Genomic DNA, 27,965 nt, shown 5'->3' on the forward strand with positions numbered 1-27,965 from the left:
GGGGAGGGGCGGGGGCGGCGGGGGCGCGCGGAGCCTCCACCTCCAGACCCCGTCCGCCTCCCGCAGACTCCGCCGCCCGCCCGCCCACGCGGGGGCGCCTGCCCGCTGGGGAGCCGGAGGGTCCCGGAGAGCGGAGAGTCCCGGCGGACCGAGACGGACCAATGCGGGGGCCCGGCCGGCTGCCCAGCGCCGAGGCCCGCGGTCCACTCCGTCCCCTTCTCCGCGCCCCGCGTGCCCCTCCTTCCCGCCTCGGGAGGGCAGAGGTGGGCTCCAGCGCCTGCTCCTCGCCGCGTCCCGTTTAATGGGCAGGTAATTTTCTCGGTGAGCGATTTCACGGAAGCCCGGCCTAATTATTCATCGCTCCGTCTCCGGAGCTGCGGCGCGGTCTTGAAGGAGCTCACCCTCCGGGACCCGGGGCGCAGCCTCATTACCCGTCAAAATCACACACACTCTTCACCTTTGAGCCACATGAGAAGCCGAGGAGGAGGAAGGCAAGGGAAGGAAACGCAATATAAGACCTTTTGGACTGGAAGGTGGTGGATAGATGCTTCCTATACGGTTAAAAAGCACAAGGGGGAAAAGGGAGGGGGGCAGAAATCAGTAACCTCCGGCGGCTCATTTTAGCCAAGATCTACGGCCCCCTGCGGCATCCCCAAGGGGCGGAGGGGGAGGAAGGGGTGGCACCCCCCTTGGGTTACTCAGTTGCCTTGTGACCCCTCGAAGATGAGTTTGATGCGCGATCGCGCAGCGCGAGGGAGTTCCGCAGAAGGTGCAAAGCAGGGGAGCGGGGATCCCAGAGCCTGGGGCGGGGGTCCCGAAGTCTCTCCCCTCCAGAGACCGCACCTCCAGAAGGACATTCGGAAAACGCAGGCTCTGGGTGTGGAAGCTGAAAACCCAGCTGAGCTCATGGAAGCTCCAAAAGAAGCCGAATTTCAGCCCAAAGACGACGAAACCCTGAACGTTAAGGCCAAGGCTACCAAGTGATGCCATTCAGGACCGGGGATGATTAAGGAAGGTCGCGTGAGATCACAGGGATGCCAGCGTCGGCGGTGCCCCGGTGTGGCCGGGCCCACGTGTGATCACAGGCTGGCTGGTAGCTGTTTGATGCCTGTTCAGATGATTAGAAGGCGGCTTAGAGGAACGCACGCGGGTCCCTGAGCCGAGCTAAATGCTGATGGTGAGTCTCTAGTTCCCCCTACTGGAAAATGTCAGGAAAGATTCTCTCCGTAAGGGGCCCCTTGAGGAGGAGCCTTTGTTTGGTGGATGCATTTTGGTGCTGCTACTTAATTTAGGCCTCCCTTGCATATTATGGGCGCTGTGTGTAGTTTTAAAAAAAGGTCAGCGACATTCAAGCAATTAGAAGAGACATTAGGACACCTCAGCACGCTTGAAAATTACGGTAATGAAAGAGTCTTGCCAAAGAATGAAACAACCACTCTTCTTGCTAAAGCATTAAGAGTAATTTCAGCACACTTTTAATCTACAGTATTTACTTGTGAAGAAAAAAAGTGCATTCGGTTGTTAAAGTTGAATCACTTGAATTCTCACGGTAATAATTCTGAATGTGCTATTGTTTCAGCACCCCATGAAAAAAGGCTTAACTATTAAGGAGAAACTTGTTCACTCCCCACCACCCCAAAGGTCCAATAAATCGGATAATACTGTGGTTTAGAAAAATCCAAAAGTGCACTATTAACATCTCTTTTATCTCTGGAACAGGAAAGTAATTAAAATTCTTGAAAACTTTCATTTTAAACACTTGGGCTTGGTTTACCCAGTTCAAGATTACAATGTCTAGCTCATGTCTCCAAATAATATACACCACCAGCTTATCTCGGGCAAATTTCCTTATGCGGGTGAAATTTTTAAGATATTCTGAAAATAGAGTCTTCCTAATAATGCAGGAATTCACACATCATCTAGACTTATAAGACCTTTAATTTTAAGATGGTTCACAGAAAGGAATACATTGGAGGATTTCAACTAGAAGTGTTTTCTCATGACTATTTATTTATCAGGCAAAATATAGATTCTATTTTATACTTGATAGACTCACCATCTGTAAATGCCTTTCCTTAAGTAACCTATAAAATCACTCAGAGGCAGAAAGAGTGTGTGTGGGAAACAGAAGGGATAGATTGGGGGAAATCAACCTACCACAGTTGCCATTGTCCTCTAGGGCAGAAAATGTTGCCTTACTCACAAAAAGTTATCCTTGCGTAGGGTATGACAAACTACATCATACAGAGAAGAGCTTTGTATGAGGGAAATCCGTTTGGTTATATTGGCATTTTGTACTGGGCATCAACATTTTGCATTCATAACTACCTACTAAAAGTGACAAAGCAAACCAATGATTTTAGACTGGTGCCATTTTTTAAATGTTTTTTGTTGTTGTTGCTTGCCATACACTAGCTACCTTATGGAATAATGCCTTTACCAAAACATTTTGGAATCCATGTTTTCTGCTTTTCTTGTAGTCAAGTTTGTAACTGATTTTTTAAAAGAAAGCTTTGTCAGTGTCTCATTTGATATGAAATGTGACTAAAAAAACATTATTTTATAAGAATTTCATCCCAAATGATGGTTTAGGATTATGACCAAACGTCTCACACTAAATTAGCAACAGTAACGAGTCACCATCAGAAATTTGTTATGGACAACATTAATTGGGAAAGAACAAAGGCACTACCCTCTGAGATATATAAGATCTATACTAGAAAAATGTGCATATTTCAATTATACTTGACACTTTTAGTGAGCACTGCCTATATAAAAAATGGATTTCTCACTCCAAATGTTTAATTAAAGGAAAGTCTTTAAAATCTGAAGCTTCTAGTAGAAGTTGGAAATTAAATTTTAGCAGTGCTTTAGCTAAAAATAAATAAATAAATAAATAAAATAAGGTTTTCCTTAAGCCAAAAAGAAACAACAGTGGCTTAGAACAATGAAGCTCCATGACCACCAAACCCAAGAGTTTAAGATACAGAAAAATCAAATGGGGGATCTGCCTTCAATGTCTTTCTAAATATAAATTGTTTTTTCTTTTCCAAACAACAGCTGAATAGATAAATATACATGGAAATCTAGGCTTCTTTTATGTAAAACCTGGAATGGTATTATATATTCAAAATGTGCCTATATATTTTAATACATCTAAAGATTGTAAGAGACTGTCATTATCCCTAATTTGGGTAAGGTTATCCAATGGCCTTCTTTGTGATTGAACTTCTGAGTTGTTACTCCAGGAGAAATATAAAATAACCATATGAAGGAAATCTGCACAGTGTAACATATTAAATATTTCTTTTTCATACCAGATGTGCTAAAAACCCTAATCCACTTTTTTACTCTTTTCAACACGTTCTTGTTATAATTGTAAGGCAGCATATACAGAAAAATCAAAGGTTTGATCCATGATAGTAATTTTAGCATATACTGCCATGTGGTGAGCACCAACCACATGTCAGGGAATTCTAGTTTTTTTAAAATTCATCATATTGTTAAATTCCTACAAGAGGCTTGTCTGGTAGACATTATTCCCATTGTACAGATGAGAAAAATGAAGATTAATCAACCCAAGTTAATAAAAGGCACAATCTTCCTTTGAATTCAGACCTGAACCAAAAATCTACGTTCTCAAGAACTTAAGTTGATTTAAGACATCCACCACATTGCATAAATAGTGTAACACTGTAATACATTACTCTGATCAATTTCAGAAACCCCCAGTGTACCAAAATATACAGAAATATGTGATCAATTTTTCTTCAAAATTTAAGAACCTCTTTAAAGCCATTGCTCAGCTTGAATTTTTCTATATAAGATTATCTTATTACACTATACAGAAACATCACATTAAATGACACGTATGGGTTATTATCTACAAAAGGACACAGGACAACTAAAGTAAGTGAAGCATTAAAAATTCTGATCTTAGAGAGATGGCTCATTTGTCCCTACATGATTTTTGCTTTATTACACTTGACCTTGTTCCAGAAAGGATTTGAGGGAGCCAAGATAAAATGAATATTGTTCTTCTGAAATATGTTCTAAGTATCTGATTTGATTCGATTTATTTGAAGTGGTCAACAATCCTTGTCTCTATATAAGTCTGTCTCTGGAGCTATTTATGAATAGCATTTTTGGTCTATTACATAGAGTTATTAATCTGGAATTTAAGTTGACCAAAATATAGTAATAGTTCATTTAAAAGAGTTTTCTCTGCAGAATAAAATCACGTAATTTCAAGAAAGAAAATCTTTCTTCCTTTAGAGTCCAAAATCTATTTGGAAAATCATTATTTATCTTGATTGAAGAGTTCGGTGATACTTCCAAATTAACATAACTATTGAATAAACAAAATATTACATTAAGTGGTATGTAACATTGAGAGCCAAGTAAAGTATGTATACCTTAAAATTTTGAATTTTAAAAGTCACTTAGAGGTTTCTTAGAGGTCACGGATGAGATTTTATTTACCTTCATAATGTCAGTTCAAGATGGTCCATTACCCCCTCAGCCCCATCTTAGTAAATTGCAAAACCTAAAGTTAAAAAGTAGATCTTTGGTAGTAAAGATGATAACCTGTCATCTGTACTAGGCTAATGGTTTTACAAAATGAGCAGAATTGTCAGCCTCACAAAACCACTTATTATTTGAAAGTGCAACTTCAGTCACTAACCATAACAGGCTAGAGTTAATGGGTGTGCAAGGATATTTTTTCCTGCCCATTATTTTATCATTTCTTTTTACTCATATTAAGTTATTATTTTAGTATATAGCTTAACTTCAATGACATAAAATAATACACTTTCTGCTAATTTTACACCACACTTTCATGAACCCAAGAAAATCCCTTTGATTCTTTGCCAAATGATTCCAAGTCCATCTGCTCCAATCTGGAATTTGTATAATTAAATTTCAGCAACACATAGCTGTAATCCTAATAGGAAAATTTATTTTAAATCCAAAACAGAATTTTTTGTTGTTCATAAAAAGAAGAGATTGTAAGGATTTAGGAAAAGGCCAGTGACACTCATGGGTCCTGTAGATACCCGTGGATTTTTACAGTTGTATGCTCACTGAATCTCTTTTAGGCATGTTTCATAATGGATACTTCAAATTAGAAAAAAATTGCTTATTCTCCCTTGCAATAATATCATGGAATTAATCCAAGGCTACATGTAATCTAATTGAACTGTCTATGGTTTTATCATGTAGAAGAACTAATCTGTTTGGGAGCAGATTTTGATTTTCTTCCAATATCCAGTTTATTTTATTTCTGCCTGATAAAACAAATTCTGACTACTTGTGGAATACCTGAAGTTTTGTTTTGTTTTGTTTTTGGTTTTTGGTTTTGTTTTTGTTTTACAAAGAATACTAACTTCTTAAGTTGTTAGATACAATACCAGCCAGGAATATAAGTAATATAATTTTGCTCAAATTAGAGATGGAAATACACATTGTCATACATAAGTGATAAAATGAAATAAATGAAAAAAATCTCCATGACCCAAGTTTATAAATTTGCAAATAATGCCATAATATGACACATACTTCATATCATAATATTTCAATCTGAGTGAGACATCACTCTCTCAAGCAGTTTCTACTGCTTTGTCTTTCACTTAGCAAAAAAGATGATAGCAGTAAGTGATTTTTTTTTTATCTGAACAATTTTGGCTTTTTCATTATATACTAATACAAATTTAAAGGATCCAAAGGACCAGATAGTTAATATTGAAAAATGCTACTGCAGTTTTTGACAACTAGATACAAATTTTATAGAACCCCCTCAGGTCACTGACTTGCTTTTAGTTTTGCATAATTTAAAAAAAAGTTTCAATGGCTAGTTTCTTATATTTATCAGAGATATAAAATGTAAATAAATTTACACTTTATCTAATATAACAGATTTGTCATCCAAATTAATTTTTGGTTTTTAGCAATGTGAAAAATTTTCATCAAATTTTTATCGTAATTTTTCATTTTTCTAAGATTACTCATCTGTAATCTTTTTCTTCAGCCTTTGAGCAAATGTTAGACTTTCAGGTATGGCTAGTATAGACAACGTCAATGAAAATTATGTGGCATGATAAGCATGAGGTTATTTTGTTTCCTTATTGTTGTTGTTGCTGTTGTTGTTTTAGCTTGTCTAACTGGCTTAGGTCCAGGTGGTAACTTAACCTATTATTTTATTTCTCGCTTCTCTACCAAACACATTAAAAACACATTTCATCACAAAGCTAGAGGTACATTTATAGGAGTTCTGGTAGTCTGGTTACCAGCCCTCATTCTGAGTCATGTTTAAACTATCAAAAAAGAGATGAAAACCTGTTTAATGTTAAAGATTTTCATAGGAGATTTCACAGTATTCTTAAGTAAACCATTCACTTGTCATCAGGAAAATATTAGTCTTCTCTAATTTAACACTGAAGTAGCATTTCCACTCAATTATCTCTGCAAAGAGAAGGGATAATGAATGGCTTCCTACACAAGGACACGATAGAGAATACTGAGATAGCGCTCTGAAACTGGATGTTGAGTACCTATCTGCATTCTAATTTTGGTACTCGCAGTGCAATCTTTACAGTTACCTTAACTATAAAACAAAGATAACAATAGTGCCTATTCACAAGGTAGTTGGATGTTGCATTTAAAGAACTTGGCCCAGTGTACATTTTAATTGTTTATAATACTTAGGGTCATTGGAGTGTACTAATAATCCTCCATCATGACAGAGACAATGCTGATTGTTATCTAAGAATCCTCTCCCTCCTTTCCTCCACACAGAATTCCCCAGCCTTCCTTGCAGTTGTGTTGGATCATGTGATTGAGTTCTGGCCAATGGAATGCAGACCCTTCTAGATTTGCCCTCTAAGGTCCCGTCTACACCATACCCCTTGGTGCTCTGGCTGTTCCCTCACTTTTTGGATGGCCAAATAGAAAACACTGAGCCATCAGATAAAACACACGAATTTCAGGATGAGTGTGTAAGCAGACTCAGACCATCTCACTCTCTGCTGTATGCTTTGGACTGTGAATTGAGCAGTAGATGCCTTGTAATGTGTCAAATTATCGAAGTTTGGAATTCTTTGTTTTAGGACTTCACCTGTGCTGACAAATATAATCAGCTACTTTGAATGTTGCCTAAAGTTTAAATATTCGTTTAAACTTTATGTTGCAATGTATTTCTTCACAGGACATTAAACTGTGGTTAATATTATTAAAATTAAATAATAATACCCCAATTTTTAAAACAATTACTATATGACAAGCACTGCAATACACCTTTTAAATTGTCTTATTAAATTCTCATGAAGCATATGAAGGTGGTTTAGCCTCATAATTCACACTAGTTAATGAAAGCTCAAATTGATGATGTAACTTTGAAAGTGTCATAGTCTGTAGCTGGAACTCATATGCAGTATCAACAAAGCCTACAGAATCACCCAGGATAGGCTCATGTATTCGCCAGCAGTGATTTCTCAACATTTTTTTCATTGTCACTTCTCTAAGAAACTGCTATGGTCTGAATGTTTTTGCACTCCCTCCCACTGGCTTCAAAATTCTCGTGTTGTCATCTTAACCCCCAGTGTGATAGTATTAGAAGGTAGGGCCTTGGGGAGGTAATTGGGTGATGAGGGCAGATTCCTCATAACTGGGATTAGTGTCCTTATAAAAGAAACCTTGGAGAAACAGACTCTTCCACCATGTGAAGACACAGTGAAAAGGTACCACTCATGAGCCAGAAAGAGAGCCCTCACCAGACACGGAATCTGCTAGTGCCTTGATCTTGAACTTCCCAGCTTCCAGAATGGTGAAAAATAAATCGCTGTTGTTTATAATCCACCCAGTTTACAGTATCATGTTATAACGGCCTAAATGGAGTAACACAGGAGCATTTTTATACATTTCTGCCTAATATCTCCCCATGGAATTTCAATATAACATATAAACTCCATATTTAATATACATTTATTATGTATAATTATAATGTATTATAATCATTACATTAAATTTAATGTATTATATATTAAGCATATATAAATAAATTAATATATAATTATTAGTTTATATTAATGTGATATACATTATAATTTAATAATTTAATGTATGTATATATTAATAATTTAATATATATTGTTAAATATACAAATGAATATATTTATAATAGATTTAAATATATTAAATACATTTAATATATAATAGTCATTATATATCATTTGTATACATTATGTAATAAACATGTATATGCTTATGCACTGTATATACAAGTAATTATATAAAGTTTTTTATATGTAAAGAGAAAAGTGTGTTTTTTTGCCCCAAGACCCATCTTCCCATCATCCCCATTGAGAATGAATATTCTACAAATACAGACTATTCTAAGATCTCAGACAAAAAGGGCGATTTCTTGTCATATTGGGAATCAGCCGGGAACTCCTCCACATCATGCTCATTCCAGGACCCAGGCTGCTGAAGCCCTCATTTTCCAAACAAATGAAAAGGCAGAATATGGTTGTGAAATTGGCTGGAACGAATAACACGATTTCTTATGTGTTCACTACCAAACTAAAACACAAGTCCCACCTTCAAGGGTGGCAGAAAGCTGGACATATTCGTTACCAGCTCTACCTACTATCATGCTTATCCAACTCTTGCAGACTGCTTTGCTTTTGGAGGAAATAGTGTAAATTCGTGGTGGCAACACGGGTATTGCAGGCTAAAGCAAAATGACTGACCACTGTGTGCTTCTGCTCTGGGTTGAATAGGGTCCTCCTAATGAATGTCCATCTCGAATCTCTGAATGGGATGTTATTTCAAAATAGGTTTCGCCGATATAATCCAGTGAAGATGAGTTCATACTGGATTAGAATGAGCCCTAATCCAATGATTCGTGTCCTTCTCAAAAGAGGGAAATTTGGACAGAGATACATAAGCGACAGAAAGATTATGGAAGAGTTAGTATATTGCCACCAGCTGGGGAGTATCAGGCCACCAGATGCAACAAGAACAAATTTTTCTCTAGAGCCTTCCTCAAGAGCATGGCCTGGACAACACCTTGACTCTGGAGGTCTAGTCTTCATAACTGTGCGAATAAATGTCCTCTTGTTTTAAGCCACTAAATTTGTATTACTTTGTTATGGCAATCCTAGGAAATGAATATAGCTATTACCTGTTCTGATGAATTCAAAATGGGAAAATAACTTTCTACATACCAAAAGCCAAGTGAATTAATGATAAATGAGTAGAATTCTTGGAAAATGGTAATATGCATTTTAATCCTGTTTAAGTGAAAAGGGTGTTATATATGTACACACGCACAAATACATACATGTATATCTAAATACAAAGAAAATTTAAATGTATAAAGTTTACTTAAAAAATCTATTTTAGATCAGAACTTAATGGTGTTTTTAAGATCATCTTTTCCTTATATAGTTCAAGGATAGGAGGCCTATTTAAATCAATAAAGACACCTTATTCATAAATTAGTCTTTAAACAATGTGTATCAATTTAACCAAAACATCTTTAGTAATTTAGATATTGTGTTTTGTTAATAGTTATTGCAATGGCCAGTGGTTACTGATTATAATTTAATTGTATACATTTTAGCACATTTTTCTTTGTATAATAAGGATATCAAAATTTAAAAGTAATTCTATACCATGAGCATGTTAGAAGAAATATTAAATAACTATAGTCTGTATGTGAAAATGTTGAATAAAAATATTCAGTCCTGGCTTTATTCATGTTAATTATAAAACGCCTCTTGAAAAATGTAGTAAAAGTTATCACAGAACCAGATTTACACAATTGCCTATCGCAGCCAATAGAAGACTTAAGTCGTTTCCTCTGTTAATTTATTTAATGTCATCTTAGGCTTAACTCTCATCTTTTCACAGCTTTCCTGTTTTAAAATATAAGAATTAGCCAGATTTCAATTTCTATGTCACTACCCCATTTCCCTCATCATTTTTCTTCTACATTCAATTAAACAAATAAAAAAGAAAATTCTCTCCAATCTTAAAAGCTTCCCAAATTACCTAACATATGATCTATTTTGGGAACTTTTTCATATGTACATTAGACCTGACAGAAGCCAGACAGTCTTCATAATCATTAATAAGTACTGATAAATACACACACACACACACACCACACAGCCCACATACACAAATAAAGATGTTGGGCCTCTTAAGTCAAGTTGAAGGAATATAGTCCAATCAGTCTCTTACTTTCAGTCTAAAAAACATCCATAATAAAGATTGAAATGTATCACTAGCAATATTTATACAGAGAAACATATATGAAATCCAGACAAAAATCTCAGACCAAATTCATAAGTAGATATGCTGATCAATTATACTGTGCATACTCAGTGCCCTGTGTTGTACCGAAACCTTAGTTAGTGTGAACAGGGATTGGAAGGAAAGAAAGAAGAATACAGTGGTTTTCTTATAGTCACACACACATAATAAAAGATACAGAGAAGGTAGACATTAGAAGATTTTTAAAAGGAAGAAAACATTTCACAGATATTCAGCTGTATGTATGGCAACATGGAATCAAAATTGGAGGAAAGTGCAAAGTCCTCTGTGCACAGCACCAGGAAAAAAGGAAACGAGATGGCAGATATTTTTTTTTTTTTTTTTTGAGACGGAGTCTTGCTCTGTCACCCAGGCTGGAGTGCAGTGGTGCAATCTTGGCTCACTGCAACCTCTATCTCCCAGGTTCAAGCGACTCTCCTGCCCCATGCTCCCGAGAAGCTGGGATTACAGGCACACGCCACCATGCCCAGCTAGTTTTTTGTATTTTTTCAGTAGAGACAGGGTTTCCCCATGTTGGTCAGGCTGGTCTTGAACTCCTTACCTCAGGTGATCGGCCCACCTCAGTCTCCCAAAGTGCTGGGATTACAGGCATGAGCCACCATGCCCAGTCTAGATGTCAGATAGTTTTGTTAAGTTTTTGGAGGACCTCAAACAGATCAGAGGTGGAGTAAAAGACATCCATTATGAATGAAGAAAATTGAGGCTCTGAGAAATGAAGTGACTTCGGCAGAAGAGTACAGAAATAAACAAGAGCATTGGACCTGATTCACTTCAAGGTCCCTTTTATTTCCACTACATACTATGTGGACTCACTGAATATTAATCATTGTTTTCTGACAACAGGGAGCATGTGCAGAACAGTTTTAACCTGAGATAAACGTTGGCGATTGCTGAAGAAGGGGATTTAATGAGCAATTCCTTGTTGATTTGCCATCGTGGGTTACGAAGAGGGGTAAGGAAATGAAACAGAATAAAAGATAAACAGGCTGGGAAGACAGAAAAGCAGGAGACTAAGGAAGTACAGAGGAATATTCCACGGGCTTAGTTTTGCTGAAACAAAGAAAGCCATGTGATTTAACAGTCATTGGGCTTCTAAATTTTGCTTTGTAGCTTTTATTGAGTAATCTTTCTAATTTCTTTCTGCCCACTTCGCTTTTGTCCTGTATGACACAATGCAATGTGGCCTCATTAGTTCACACCAGGGAACTTTCCAGCCAGCTTAGCTGTGAGTCCTCCCTCCCCCGGCACACACGCACACTCTTAATTAAACACGATGTGTGTATCTCAGAGCAGTACAGGTGCTGGACTAGCACCTCACTAGAGTTCTGAATTGGACCGTCCATGACCCGACAGCTACCTTTCAGTGCTCGGAGGACTCTGCTAACTACTGTAGTTCAAAAAGTACCATACTGACATAAATGTAGCGACGGTTCTTTTAAACAGTTCCCATCATTTAATATCAAAAGAGTTAAATAAAGCAACTTAGCAATTGCTGGGTAGTAATTTACTCCTCAGAATTTGGTTTAACATTTATTGTCCAATTGACTTTTGATGCTATATATGCTCTCTCGAATGTTTACCGATAATTTCTGCGTGTGCCTCCAGATGAACTTTGGAAGTAGGTTAGCAACCCAAGTATCAGCCTCTCTTACACACGCAATGGCAGGTCTGTGCCAATGTCACTTCACGAGTGTTTGGGCCATCAGCCTGAGAATAGAGGCCTAACTGCATTAGAGTTTCGGGTGGATTCTTCCTACCTCCTTTGCTCAGGCTGAAATTTCTTTTTGTAATACGATGTTGTCATCACTATTGTCATCAGAAAGACTTATGAGGGGATTATTAACATTATTGTTTGTCAGGCTTCTACATTAACTTTCCTCAAAATAGTAGTGCTTCAACTGAGGAACAGAATTATATTTTGCCTTGTCTCCAGAAATGCTTTTAAATTAGAATTGATGCTCAAGCTACATGACTTTTCACTGCTGATGTAATTTAGTTTTTTATCTGAATGTTTGATAAGTTGCAGTACAACTCTATTCTTGTAGTTAAAAATCCATTAACCTCCCTTCTAAAAACCTGTTGCTTTAATAACAGCAGCTTTTTATACCAATGAAAAACACTGAAATATATTATCTTAGTCAAAATGCCTGTACCTATTTGCAGATTGGTCTTCTAGGTATGAGAAGTTACGGTGGTCAGAATAAATAAAATCGAGGGGAAAATGATAATTCATTCAATTCGCTTAACACATTTTTATTGAGTGCTGTTACATGCCAGGATATAATATGAATATAGCATCTGTCTCATAAAGATACTTTGCTTTTCTGAACTTTAGTTCCTTTATCTGTAAAATGACAGAGTTGAAATAGTGACTTCTAAAGCCTAGGCCTCCCCAGAACATTCTATTACTTATTTTGCTCAGCTACAAGATATTTCCAAGGATTTCACCTCTTGTATCAATAATTGAGTCTGAGCCCTTTGCAGAAGATAAAGAATCATGGGTTCAGGTTTCAGATTCTGTGAAATAAAGTTACTTTGAAAGCCGTGATAAAAAATGGTGATGATTTTGGTAGTCTTGCATTGACACATCTGGTCTAATCCATTATGCTTGTATTTATGTGAAACTGCTATCCCAGTGTTAGCAGCTGTTCTCTGGGGCCGGTGATGACTAGAGAGTTGTGGTTGCTATTGGTAGCTAGTTCATCTACTACATTTCATATAAATAAGGTACCTGCCTTATTCTAATATCACAATCCTCTATTTCTATTCAAAGAACACACTAGTATCCTTAATATAACACAGCTTTTAATGATACAGATACATATATCATAAAGGTCAAAATTCATCCCTAGATATTAACAGGTCTACAAGGATTCCACGGAGTTGGAGTTCAATTACTAAAAACCTGTAGTATTGAAGGAAATTACAGTAGGATCTCATGATTAAAACAAGCAGAGAAGCAGAGACTGACTTAACACCAAGCATATGCACATATAAACTTTTCTGTCTTTTGAGTATCTTCTTACTATAAACATTTAATTTTAACTGTCGATGATGGTGGTGGCAATCGTAGTACAGGCAATTTCTAAAATACATACATAAATTGAAACATTGAGGTGCTCGTAGCCGAATTAATTGTGTCTGTCTGTTGATAGTGTTGAGGCTGTTTTCTTATCAGGTACCTCTTAAGAAACAAAATGGTGTAAAACATCCAGCTAAAAGCAGCAATAAGAAAAATACCTCTCAAGGAATGATGCAGTGATTTATGTGGGTATCTGCAGTAAGTGCTCCAGGGATTTGTACGTGTAATTCCCCAAATGCCACAGCAGTAAGGCTTTCCATTAGCACCCTACCAGCCCCTTCGAAGACCTCCGAGCACAAATGATACCACCCAGGAGATTTTCCCTAAGAGAGCTGTAAAGATTCTTTGAGGTTGTTTGCATTTCAAAAGCAATTCGCTTAAATCATGAATCTTTTGTCTAACCTTATGTCATCCCCCTTTATGTTCATTTGGGAGCAATTTGTCTATTCTTTTAGAAACTTTTGTTAGTTATCATCTTAACCAAATTTCCAAGTCACTGCAGGACATTAGTTTTGCCCTTAGCAATAAATTTATATTTGGATTTGTTACACCAAGGGAACTGGAAAGCTTCCACAAAATTAATTATTGATGTCACTTGGGACATAGTCTATTCTATTTTGTTTTCTAGGCTCAAAATGTTTAACAGAATGCTAATAGAAACCATTTTGGAAGAGTCTTATGAGCTGATAGCAGGCTTAAGCATATTAGTAAAGACAAGTTCAAAATAATAACTAAGAGATCAAATGCAAAGGACATTAATTGGCCTTAAATGCCTAATAATAAAAATTGAAAGAAATAACGTTTTTATTATGGTTAAACATTTTCTGTTAGAAGATTCACCACCACACATTTTAGAATTCACCACCACACATTTTAAAGGGAGGAGCTAGCCATCCTATCTCCTTCTCTCCTGCCTTTTTCTTTTTTTTTTTTTTTTTTTTTTTTTGAGACGGAGTCTGGCGCTGTCACCCAGGCTGGAGTGCAGTGGCCGGATCTCAGCTCACTGCAAGCTCCGCCTCCCGGGTTCAAGCCATTCTCCTGCCTCAGCCTCCCGAGTAGCTGGGACTACAGGCGCCGCCACCGCGCCCGGCTAATTTTTTTTTTTTTTTGTATTTTTTTAGTAGAGACGGGGTTTCACCGTGTTAACCAGGATGGTCTCGATCTCCTGACCTCGTGATCCGCCTGTCTCGGCCTCCCAAAGTGCTGGGATTACAGGCTTGAGCCACCGCGCCCGGCCCTCTCCTGCCTTTTTAAAGAAGGCACGCTAAATTAATTTACTGCCAAAGAACAGACCTTCTTCTTCTTCTTTTTTTTTTTTTTAAAGAGGGAAAGACAAAACAGAAAAAGGTCAGGCTAATGGTCATTTCACTAATACTTGTGTATTTGTATATTCCAAAACATGTCTTTTCCCCCTCCAACATGGAATTAACTCAACAGTTCAAAAAACAACACAGATGTTTGGAACAATAGTTAACATTCGAAAATGCTCCAAAATGGTCATACTGAGATTCACGTGATAAAAGCAAAATTAACATTTCTTTTCTCTCTTCATTTGGTTTATTATTATGCAAAGTAGAATCCAGAACAAGGTGTATGTACAGAGTCTCCAAATCTCCAACTCTAGTTAGTTCTTTTAGTGTGGAGTCGGGTCTCCCGAGTGTGTTATTCCCTCAGTATATGGAGAGTCCACAAGTCCCTAACGTTAGTTTTAACATTAAGCACACCAATCTCCCTAAACACCAGATCATAGCATTGTACATGCTTATGTTCATGGAATACACAATTTCTCTTTGTAGCTGAGATGACACCCTGTTTTGCTGATTCCTGTCCATCAGTGTCCCAAGCTCTCCACTTTACTGCTTCGTTTCTGACACGGGTTAGCTCAGTGTTAGACTCGTTTCTGCACTGAAGCTAATATTCAGAACAATAAACATGACAACTGAGAATGTTCCACCTAATGTCCCTGACACTTCAACTTACCCATCCCGTGTCCTCTTCCAACTGATTCCCTCTAAACAGTTTTGAAGCAATCCTGTTCTATGCTGAAATGTTCACACATGTCTCTACCTAACTTAAATCAGGCAATCAGTGATGCCTCACTGTGGGGGCAATGCTAAGAACTTAGGACAGCTAAGTAAATCTATCTCGGTGTCTGCTTCTTCTATGTAGAACTGACTTTCTTCACATGTGTTTGTCATACATGATCGACAAAAAATATGAATTATCAGACCTGAAGAAAATGTGATACTAATACCACATTTTTATACTTGAAGCACTGAAATTAAGGCTGCTATTTATAACTATCAGGCATACTGTAGATATTCTGAATTTTCAAATATATAGATAGGGATCTTTTATTATGCCATTTTATATTTATGTTGTGATTTAATTATAATCAGAACATTTTTAAAAACTGCTTCGGCTGTAGATATAGTAGGCTAACAGACTTGTTAAAATGAGAGGTCTGGACTTTGGCATGAGAATTTCGTTAGTATAAGCAGGTTTTAACTTTTTCTGTCTAGTTTTATGCTTGAAAGAGGCATTTTAAAAGAATTCTGTGTCGATAAGGAGCTACTAAGGTTTCTTTTCTTACTTTTCACTACAAGGCTATATCCTTTTAGCAGAGTGTTTCAATTCTTTGAACTCTAAAAGTACTAAAATATGTGACCTACAAAAGGTTATTAAAATTATTTTACATCATTACATATTTTTGTCCAATCATAATATGTCTCAACTACTGTTATAAGCTATTGGAGCCTGCTTGACCTTTTATGATTTTATTTCATTTGGTTTACTTTCTAGCACTTTCATGAAAGAAAAAAATGGTTTGCAAAAAAGTTAATTCATGAGCCAGTCACAAAAGGACAAACATTGTTGTATCAGTTCATTTTCATGCTGCTGATAAAAACATACTCAAGACTAGGAAGAAAAAAAATGTTTAATTGAACTTACAGTTTCACACGGCTGGGGAGGCCTCACAATCATGGTGGGAGGAGAAAGGCACTACTTACATGGTGGCAGCAAGAGAAAAAGGAGGAAGAAGCAAAAGTAGCAACCCCTAATACATCTATCAGGTCTCGTGAGACTCTTCACTAGCATGAGAATAGCACAGGAAAGACCGGCCCCCATGATTCAATTACCTCCCCCTGGGTCCCTCCCACAACAGTGGGAATTCTGGGAGACACAGTTCAAGTTGCGATTTGGGTAGGGACACAGACAAACCATGTCAATTGTATATGTGAGATTCCTAGAGTAGTCAAATTTATAGAGGCTGAAACTAGAATGGTGGTTGCCAGAGGCTAAGGAGATGGAAGAATGGGAATTATTGTTTAATAGATACAGGGTTTCAGTTTCAGAAGATGAAAACCATTCTGGAGGTGGATGGTGGTGGTAGCTACACAATAATGTGAATATTCTTAATGCCATTGAACTGGAAACTTAAAAATGGTTAAAATGGTAAATTTTATGTTACATATATTTTACTGCAATTAAAAAAATACTAATTATCTTGTCATCTTAGGAACAGAAATGTGTGATATCTTCCCTCACCCATCATGAGGGTCAATGCTGACACTCCTATGAAAAAGACACGTTAACAAGGGAAAAGCATAAAAATTTGTTTAATCAAAGTTTTATGTGACATGGAGCCCTTCCAAAATGAAGACTCAAAGACCTAGGGAAAATTGTCCATTTTTATGTTTAGGTTTGATGAAGAATGGATGGCCTTACAGAATTCTGATTGGACAGAAAGCATATGATCTAATAGGAATAAACTGAGGTGGGGAAAGCCAGTGTCTTAATATATTTTCTGTTGCTAAATGGAACACTACAACAGTTTGGGTTTTTGTTTGATTTTGTTTATGTGTAACCCCTAATAACAGTTTACAAACAGTAATTTGTTCATTTGTTTGTTTGCTTGTTTTGAGACAGAGGCTCACTCTGTCACCCAAGCTCGAGTGCAGTGGCACAATCTCGGCTCACTGCAACCTCTGCCTCCTGGGTTCAAGCGATTATCCTACCTCAGCCTCCTGAGTAGCTGGGATTACAGGCGCTTGTCACCACGCCCAGCTAATTTTTGTACTTTTAATAGAGATGGGATTTTGCCATGTTGGCCAGGCTGGTCTCAAACCCCTGACCTCAAGTGATCTGCCCGTCTCAGCTTCCCAAAGTGCTGGGATTACAGGCATAAGCCACCATGCCTTTCCTGTTCATTTTTAAGAGATGAGGTCTCACTATTTTGCCCAGCTGGTCTTGAACTCCTGAGTTCAAGCAATCCTCCCACTTCTGCCTCCTAAAGTGTTGGGATTACAGGTGTGAGCCACTGCACCTGGCCTCTGGGTAGTTTTTAAATAAATGTATTTCTCATAATTCTGGAGGCTGGGAAGTCCAAGATCAAGGGGCTTCATCTAGTGAAGACCTTCTTGCTTAGTCCTCTGACAGTGGAAGGCAGAAGACAAGCAAGTGCCCAAGACAGAGCGGGGAAGGGTGCCAAATTCATTTGATTTATTGGAAACCCACTTCCGTGGTAACTAATCTGCTCCCACAATAACAGCATCAATCCATTCACAGGGCAGGGCCATCGTGATCTAGGAACCTCTCGAAGGTGTCACCTTCTGAGTATCATTACTACAGCAACTAAATTTGAACATGAATTTTGGAAGGGACGTTGAAACCACACCACACAGCAAGACACATTTGTTCGGATTTTACTTGCCTTCCTGTTGAGTATCCGTCCTCTTGGGTATAGGGCAGGACTTATTCTGGAATAAGGTTCTTATGACTTCCTTTCAGACAAGGTAGGTCAGATAATGTTTTATGGCCAGCTCTCACACAGATAGGAAGGGGAAGGTCAGAGTCGTATTTCTAAGTTTTATGCTTGTCTTTCAGGGAGAGAGATTCTGGTTTCTATGACTTTGGAACAGGAATTCTAGTTTCTATGTCTTGCCTTGGAAATGAAAGAGGGGCAAGAGACGAGAGGGCAGGAGAAGGTCAGGGAAAGACTGTTTCTGAAGGCACTCCAATATCCCTTAGTTCAAAGTACTCAGCACGCCACAGCACCACACTTTGGGGTATTCTTTTCTTTCTCTTTCCTTCCTTCCTTTCCTTTCCTTTCTTTCTTCCTTCCTTCCTTCCTTCTTTCTTTTTCTTTCTTTCTTTCCTTCCTTCCCTTTCTTCCCTTCCTTCCCTTCTTCTCTTTCTTTTCTTTCTTTCTCTCTTTCTCTCTTTCTTTCTTTCTTTCTTTCGAGACAGTCTTGCTTTGTCACCCAGGCTATAGTGCCGTGGTGTGGTTACAGCCCACTGCAGCCTTGACCTCCCAGGCTCATGTATTCCTCGCGCCTCAGCCTCCCAGGACCCACGTATATGTCACCACACCCAGATAATTTTAAAAATATACATTTCCTAGAGATGAGGTCTTACTATGTTTTCCAGACTAGTCTTAAACTCCTGAGCTCAAGCAACCCTTCCACCTTGGCCTACCAAAGTGTCTGGATTTCAGGCATGAGTCACCACACCTGGTGAGAGTATGATTTTCTGAGCTCCTAAACTATTTTTGTTTAGTATCTTTTCCCACTGTTTGTTATGGAAAATATTTAAGTGCCAAAAATTAAAAAGAAAACAATGTATATAAACTATATCTTACTATTCAAGAAATAAACACATTATTTTAATGTCTTCCCATTTTCTCTGCATAATGCTTTACAGCTGCAAACTCTATGATTTTATATCCTGCCTTTTTCCACTTAATGCTGAAAAATAAAAATTTCTCATGTTATTAAACTGGTAAATGCAATTTTATTTGGTTGTTGATATTAGATAATATGGATAGACCACATTTACTCCTTATTGTTGGACATTTTGGTCACTTCCAAGCATTATTCTTTGTTTCCTTATATTAACAATACTGGCATGAACATTTGTTTCTAAGAGTCATTGTGCAATTTTTTTATGGCTTCATTAGTATTTAAGTATTTGCTTAAATAGACCTATTTACTGACTCAAAGAGCATGAACATTTTTAAGGCTTTTTAACATGCATTGCAAAAATGTTTCTGAGAAAAACAAAATATTTACACTCTCACCAGCTGTGAATAAGGACTTCTATTTTCTAACGCTTTTATATATAGAAAGTTCTCTCCTTCCAAATATTTGATAAATTATTCAGTGCTGAGTTTTTACTGCTTTGTCTGTGGCTTTATTTTTACATTTAACTGTAAAATCAGGATGTATATTCTATTTTAGTATATGGTGAGGTGAACTTCTAAAGTATTTTCCCAAAATCTATTCAGTTTTCATTTATTAAATAATAATTCTTGTTCTGTTTTAAAAAAGCATGTCTTCTCTTAATGGTTTTAAAATATATATCAGAAATTATAATGACTAGAATAAATGGTTGGGCTCTATATGTGCTCTGCTAAGCATATTGTATACAGTGTCTCAATTAAACTTCATGAGGATCCTTTGGAACTTCACTACCAGGTTCCCATGATTAGTCCGATAAGCAAATCAACCAGGGAGAAATGAGACTTGTGGTTCAAATTCAAACATATCTGAATCTAGGATCCAAAGTTTTAACTTCAAGAGGCAATGTTGAACCACCATTTTATAGAAACCAATCTGTTTCTTTAGCCTTCTTTTTAAAAAGCTTTTCACAGAATTTTAGAAACAAATGGTTTCAAATTTCTTAGTTACGAATACTTGCAGAGGAAAGGGTCACCAAAAATTATTTAAACTAAAAGTGATACAATCCTGAAAATCAAGGATCTGGGAATTTGAGTTTTCCTGACACTGGTTTCACCAGTGGGACATTTCCCTTCACGGAATCCCCCACGTATTCCTTGTATGTACCTTCTCCCTTTCATTCCATTCAATGCCCATCTGCTCATGAAGAATTTTCTTACGTCATTTGGCCCCAGAGAGCTCTTCTTCATCCTTTATACTTATTTCTGGGCAGTTGTGCTATGGTTTGCATGTTTGTGTCTCCCTAAAATTCATATGTTGAAATCCTAATTCCCAAAGTGATGTTATCAGTCAGTAGGGTTTTTGGGGGATGGTGATGTCCCGAGGGTGGAAGTCTCATGAATGGGATTAGTGTCCTTAGAAAAGAGGCCACATAGAGCTGCTTTGCCCCTTCCACTATGGAAGACACACTGGAAAGTGGCATTTATGAACCAGAAAACGGCACTCAACAAGCATTGAATCTGCCTGTCCGTTGAATTTGGACTTTCCAGCCTCCAGAGCTGTGAGAAATACATTTCTGTTGTCTATAAGTTACCCAGTTTATGGTATTTTGTTATATAAGCCCATGGGGACTAAGATAACTTATTTGAAATTTATCTTAACCTCTTTGATGTTCCAGAGAACCATGCTAAATCCTTCATAGAAGAAAGATGCTCTAATTTGGAAGGATGCCCTTCTTGCCCCATACCAACCTGAGAGGGGATGTACTTGGATCGGGGACAGGGAGGGCTGTGTTTTCTTGGTAATTCAGAGCAGTAAAATTAACTCTGGTAATCAATTGACTGGCAATGCAGCCAGATTGCCCTTACTCCTAGTAATTTGTATTTGTATCTTCCCTCTCTTTAGCCTCTGGCAACCACCATTCTGGTTTCAGTCTCTGTAAATTTTACTACTCTAGGAATCTCATGTAGTGGAATCACACAATATTTGTTTTTTGTGACTGGCTTGGGAATTAACATTTTTGCAAATAGTTTTTTTTTTCTTTCATGAAAGTACTAGAAAGTAAACCAAATAAAACAAAAACATAAAAGGTCAAATGGGCTCCAAAACCTTATAACAATAGTTGAGACATATTATGAATGGATAAAAATATGTAGTGATGTAAAATAATTTTAATAACCTGTTGTATGTCACATATTTTAGTATCTTTAGAGTTCAAGGAATTCAAACACTCTGCTAAGAGGATATAACCTTGTAGTAAACAGTAAGAAAGGAAACCTAAGTACCTCATTATCAACACAGAATTCCTTTAAAATGCCTCTTTGAAACATATTGAGTGTGTACATTTAGAAATAGGATATATTTAGAATATTGTTAACTGGGCACAGTGGCTCATGCCTGTAATCCCAACACTGTGGGAGGCTGAAGTGGGCAGATCACTTGAAGTCAGGAGTTCAAGAATAGTCTGGCCAACATGGTGAAACCCCATCTCTACCAAAAAACACAAAAGCGCGCCTGTAATCCCAGCTACTTGGGAGGCTGAGACAGGAGAATTGCTTGATTCTTGGAGGCAGGGGTTGTGGTGAGCTGAGATTGCACCACTGCACTCCAGCCTGGGCAACAGAGTGAGATCCTGTCTCATATATATATGTGTGTGTGTGTGTATATATATATAAACATAATATATATAGTTTCTGAATTCATAAAGAACAACTTTTTTTTCGTACTAAATACATCGTGTTTACTAAGCTTTTTTATATGCAGGCAATATCACGAGATTTGTGGTAGGCTTTCAACATTCTATTACCCAACTCATGCCTAGTGTTCCTTTATTGGAACGCTAAGCATGTAGGAGTTATTTACATCCTACTGCTCAAGATCATTGCCAAGGTCTTATTGCAAAAATTCAAAAAATTGCAACCTGAGGCATAAATGAGTTAACATAAATAAAAAGCAAAAACAAAATATTAAATGATGCAACCTTATGCCCCAAGTATTTTTCATTACAAATAAGGGTGCAGGTCAAGAAAAAAAAATAGAAAAATTACTTTAAAAAAATTAGGTGAAGTCAGCATTAACAGTAAACTACAAAAATAGTAAATACTATGAAAACTTTCATGAGTCTGTGTTTCTAACTGACGTGTCTTATTTTTAATTTTGCCCTTTATAAAAGAAATTATTTACATAAGAACCCTAGAAGTCTTTTCTTGTGATAAGGAGAGATGTAATAAAAGACTAAAATTTTCTCAAATTATCTCAAGCAATTCTGGTGTACTTTTCATGAACTAATGCTCAAGGATAATAGTGGAAGAAAACCATGTGCAATCTACTTAATATACATTTAATTTCTTGTGTCCTGTTAGTCATCTGAGCTATCTCTGATAAGGTTAAATAATCTTTTGACAAATCAGTGTCACTTCCCTTATCTATTTACTTTGTCTTTCTTTTACAGAAGAAGGTTTTTTGTTGTGGTTGTTTTGTTTTTAACTCATTTCCTTTGAATTTAAAATACGGAAGGTCACAGACCCAAAGACTGATTATTTTTCCACCTAGCAGTTTATAAAATTAGATACAAATGCCAAGGCAACATTCTTACATTCTAATAGACTTCTTTTGTTATGTTTTGGCTTAATATGTTTTTATTTCAGTTCAAAATTCTAGACAAAATAAAGATCTTCTGGTTGACAAGGACATACAGTAAGATTATTGTGCATATGAGCTATAGTGTATTAAGTAAGAGTGTCAGCTGATGTTGAAGCCTTTGGAGGTGGCAGAAAAATTTCAGATAACCTATTCTGCTGATATCTGATGATAATTTTAGTAAATATGATTACAATATATGAGGCTTACTTCATAAAGAAATATATTCTGAGATGTATGTTTCCCACTTTCACATACATGTAGAACTAAGTTATGCTTTGAACAAAATTGCTCTTATTGTATATTCAAATGATCAGAGCTTTTAGTGCAGCATGGTACAAGAGAAAAGGCATGAGATTTTGGTGATGTTTACTTCCAAATCCCCCTAACACTCCTGGCAGTGTGGCCTTGGGCAAAGCTCTTGTGTGAACTGCAGGTTTCCCACCTACAGAATAGTGATAATGGTTACATTACAAAGCTATTGAAAGGATTAGAAATTGCGTTAGGTTAAACCACATGAAACTGTTTTTGTAGATTAAAGAGTTCAAATACTGGCATTTTGTATGATTCAACCTAACTTGCCTGACTGAACTGGTAACTATTGCTACTAACATTGGTGTTACCAAAAGCTAGATTTACAATGATAAATATATATAGATTTTGGTGGCTGGGAATCTTATATGCATACGAAGATTGGGAAAATATGGTATTTGCAATGAACAGTGGAGCATTTTTGTTTTTGTTCTTTAATGGAGAGACATAGATTTATGTATGGATCTGATTTACAGTGGCACCATGACCTGTCAAAACTAATTAAGTGCAAAACTCTGAAACTCAGTCATACAAGATAACATATTAGAACACGGATAGTGAGAAGGAAAAACAAAAGATTATGGCATTAATAGCATATTTCAAATGTAGGGATATGCTGTGCTAATGTAGACATGTGATTTAAACACATTATGTTTGAGATTTCTACTGTGTTAAGATGGGAGACGGTTGTTTGTTCTTCAAATTGTGGGCCTGGGCTGGGGCAGGTAACTGTGATGTTGGAGAACCCAGCAATAGGTCCAACTTGAATAACCCTTCTTTTCAGTTGTAGCATTTGTATATATTGGGTTTGTATGAGAAATAAGCTGTTAAAATGTTTGAAGAATATTGGCCCATATAGTTTAGCCCCTTCTAACTCTAAAATGCATGGATTTTTATGATGCTACCCAATGCCAACATTGTTAAATGTCATCCTAGAATCTAATTTGCATAGAGCTGTTATAATCGTGGATGGTTATAGGTTAAATATTTCTTGATCCTTCAGTGACCTTTTAGGAGACATTCCAAGGAGACAGAGTAAAAATGGAGTGTTCTCTTAAAATATCAAAGGCAAGGAAAAGATGTAATCACTAATACCACATTAAATTTCTGTGCCTCCCATAAATCCCATACGTGTACACAAAGGCTCTTTCATTACAAATTGGTCACACTTTTTAGAAGCGACACCGCTAATAACAACCCTTAAATGATATTAATCATGTTTAAAGGAAAGAGAGTTTGCTTTAGTAAAACATTAGCTAACTCTTGTTAAGTTGATTTTGGCCTTTTTGGTTAATTGATTTTAAACACTATTTCCTTAGAGCTTTTATGAAGAGCTGCATTGGAGGGAAATGACAAGATTTTTCCTGAAACACTGGCTAGAAATGTTCCCTTTTTTTGTTCTTAAATGCATACTTTTTTCTTTACAAGTTGAACTTTTAGATGTAGGAACAATACTATTTAGAAAGGAACATCTGTCTTCAAACCTAAGTTCATTAGAATTCATTAGATAGTTATAATTTTAATCTATGATTTTTAAAGAATAGAAACATGATACATTTAATAAAAACATAATTAATAGAGTAAAAGATCCCCTACTCAACAAAAGCCTAAAAACCAGCAGGGCAGATGTTAAATGAAGCTCTGATTGTTCATTTAAGCCGGCTTTCTTTTTCTCTCTCTCTCTTGCAAATGGCCACCATCAACTGGCTCTCCTTTGCTTTCCTCTGATAATAGAGTAAAACTTAGGTGGTCCTCTGACCACCCTCAGTCTCCAATTACTCCTGATTGTTCATTCCCTTCACAGAACCAGGTCTTTTCTAATACAATACCTTGCATTTTAATTCAGGAGACAGCTCTTACAGTTTAAATAGAGTTGCAGGAGACTGATGGTGAGGACTTCCAATCTGATGACATGTTCTCAGGGGTCTTGCATCTTAGGAAGTGAGTGTGAAAACTGCTGGGATCAGCATTCCATGGCTGCAGCTCACTTTGGAGTCACACACAGTTACACAGTTCACCTTGTGAGTATCTCTTCAGATCTCTATTCAAGCACAGCCCTGGCTGGGGATGGACTGAATTCCACTGCCTGTTGTTGTGAGCTTTTAGAGTTTTACCAGGGTCTTCCAGTGGACAAATTACCTAAGTTGCCTGTGAGAGAGGAATGTCAAATGAAATAGTAATCCATTAGGTGGTAGTGTGGCAAATGTAGAAGAGACAGGGACAATTTGGCAGCCTTTAAAAAAAGTTCAGTGCATGTAAAGTTTAGAGTCTGTTGACTATATGTTTACACCCTCTAAAATTCAGGCTCAAAAATGAAGAAAATGAGATTTCACACAACTGTAATGATTTTGAAAGTATTTGTACAGGCCTCACTAATAGGAAATTAACACGCAGAAACTAAAGTGTATGAAAATACTAAATGCACATTAACTGATACAAACTGTTCTACGTTACTGAAGGTGCAGAAAATAAATCTAGCATTTACAAACACTGTTTCTAACCACCCCTCCTCAATCACAATAGTTTTGCATACTCACAGTAAACAAAAACAACTGAGGCATCAGTAAGAATTAGAGTTTGTTATAAGCTTAGGAATTTTTTTTTTTAAAAAGGCAATTCTTACTAGGGATATAGACGTACCACATTACACCAATGGAGGGAAGCAATGATGCGCATTATCTAGGCTGTTTCTACATACAGGATTCATTTCCTTTGATTGTGGGTCAGAGCCTTAAAGGCTTAGGAATTGGGTTGCACCATATTTTTATGTATTTAGGTATTATTTTATCAACATTGATAATTTAAATTTAATATATGAGTTTTAAAATAATTTTACATCAAAGTTATGTTTGCCTTATTTTTTGCCTCAAAACCACATTCTCCTTTGTATTTCACTCCAAAATCATGCCTTTTCAATTATAAACCCAACTCAATGGGAAAATATAATTTAGTTAATAGAAATTACCTAAACAGCCAATCTCTCAGAAACACAACTATCTTATAAATTAAGGTGCACGTATAATTTAATTTATCTTATCATTATTTTTCTACTCTCTTTCAAAAATATTTCAATTCTTATTAGATTAAGGATATGATGCCTTGTGATTGCAAATTACATTAAGACACTAATATTGGCTAATGCTTAAAGCTAAAAGGATTTTGTAGAAATTTATATTTCTTTCTCTTAAATGAATACATCCTGAGTCAACCGTATTTTCTAATTCATACTTAGAAACACTTCCTCCCCCACAAATAAATCAAGATCAAAATTAAAACACTTCCTCCTCTCAAAAAGTGGTGCTGTTGAAGAAATGGAAACCGTACAGTGAAATGTAGTTGGTAACAAATCTGGGAATGCAAAATAAATTAATAAAAATCTACAGATTTGGGAAAATACAATTGGACTGAGTTTAGTAAGATGCCACCAAAGGTAATTCACAACAGTTGATCACCAGGATAATCTGGGGTGGCTGAAATAAAAATTATCAGGCTAAATCCTAGACATTTGAATTCAGTAGTTCTGTGCCAAGGTCTGACAAGCAGGATTTTTAAAGGTGTATTGGGCAATTCTGACAATCAGCCAAAGTTGGGAATCACTGATTTACAAGATTTCAGTAGGCAAATTTTGGCAATAAAATCTTCTCACCCAGTGGCAATCTTATTTTTCTATCCATCCATGTAACTCACCCAGTGGTTATCTTATTTTTTATCTATCCATGTAGCTGATATTCTCATCATCAAGTGACTCTTAAAGTCACAACAAAGCATACATACTATTTCCAGGAGATTAAATTCACATATGTTATTCAAATTAGTTTGATGGTGTCATTGAATCATTTAACTTTTGTAATTTATGAGCATGAACTTTTGTTTTTATCAGGGGAATTAATCTTACGCTGAAAGTTTCATGAAGCCTTGAAACAGAAAGTAAACAAAAGAGGTAAGATCCAAAGACAAACTTGTACATTTCCATTATTTGGTGCTTGTCTTCTCCAAAGTCATATATCTCAAAATGGACCACAGGTTATTCTAGGGTATGCAGTAGCGGAGCCAAGAGTACAGAAAACCACAGTATAAACTGCACACATTCCCAAAGTATCAAATTTATTATATCTTATTTATTTATTTATATTACAATGAATACAGATATATTATGGAACAAACATTTCATGTATTCATTGCCCTTCAAACAGTCATATATATATGACCAGAGTCTTCTAGTGGACAAATTGCCTAAGTTGCTTGACTCAGGTAATTTGCTTTACTTAGTGACTATTTGGACATATAAATAAATATATTCAAATGAATATATATATTGAATATATATATAGAATATATTTATTAGTTGAAAATATATATATTTTTTCAACGTGTATGTGTGTGTGTATATGTATATACACACACACTCATTTTTAGATTAGAGAAAGAGAACAATACCTTCCAAAAAATTTCAAACCTACATAAATTTGCTTTAAGTTGGGTGCTCCTCATATCTCTTTTCTTGTTATATCATGACACCAAATGAGGAATCAATTCATCATTGATTTTGAAACCTGGATGAAAAATCTTTTACAATTTCAAAATAAAGGTCTCATCAGGAAATGGCACATAATAATGATATTTTGAGTAGAGCTTAAAAAAGGGGCAATTAACAAAACTTTACGCAAAGTTTAAGGAAAACTATCCTTGAGCTTGTCAGAAAGACAAATTCTTACCACTCAGGCCTGAAAAAGGTAGCTGTAGAGAGATGTTCATCTGATAGGTCTGAGGCATTTTGCAGAGGGTTACAGGGCTGCAGCCAACTAGGAGCAATTTGGTTGGGAAACGCTCCCGAGGTCACCCTGCCCTTACCCTATAATCACTTGTAAATGGTTAACATTGGCCAAAGCCAAGCAGAACCAAGCTATTGATGCTGT

At 36.7% G+C, this 27,965-nt stretch overlaps 1 protein-coding gene across 19 annotated transcripts in view; it reads right to left on the bottom strand.

The window, feature by feature from the left end:
- Positions 1-27,965, bottom strand: part of ROBO2 (roundabout guidance receptor 2) — a 1,364,435-nt gene that overhangs the window by 604,689 nt on the left and 731,781 nt on the right. The window lies entirely within an intron of this gene.

Source organism: Macaca fascicularis, chromosome 2 (assembly GCF_037993035.2).
Source record: "Macaca fascicularis isolate 582-1 chromosome 2, T2T-MFA8v1.1".
Taxonomy (NCBI): domain Eukaryota; kingdom Metazoa; phylum Chordata; class Mammalia; order Primates; family Cercopithecidae; genus Macaca; species Macaca fascicularis.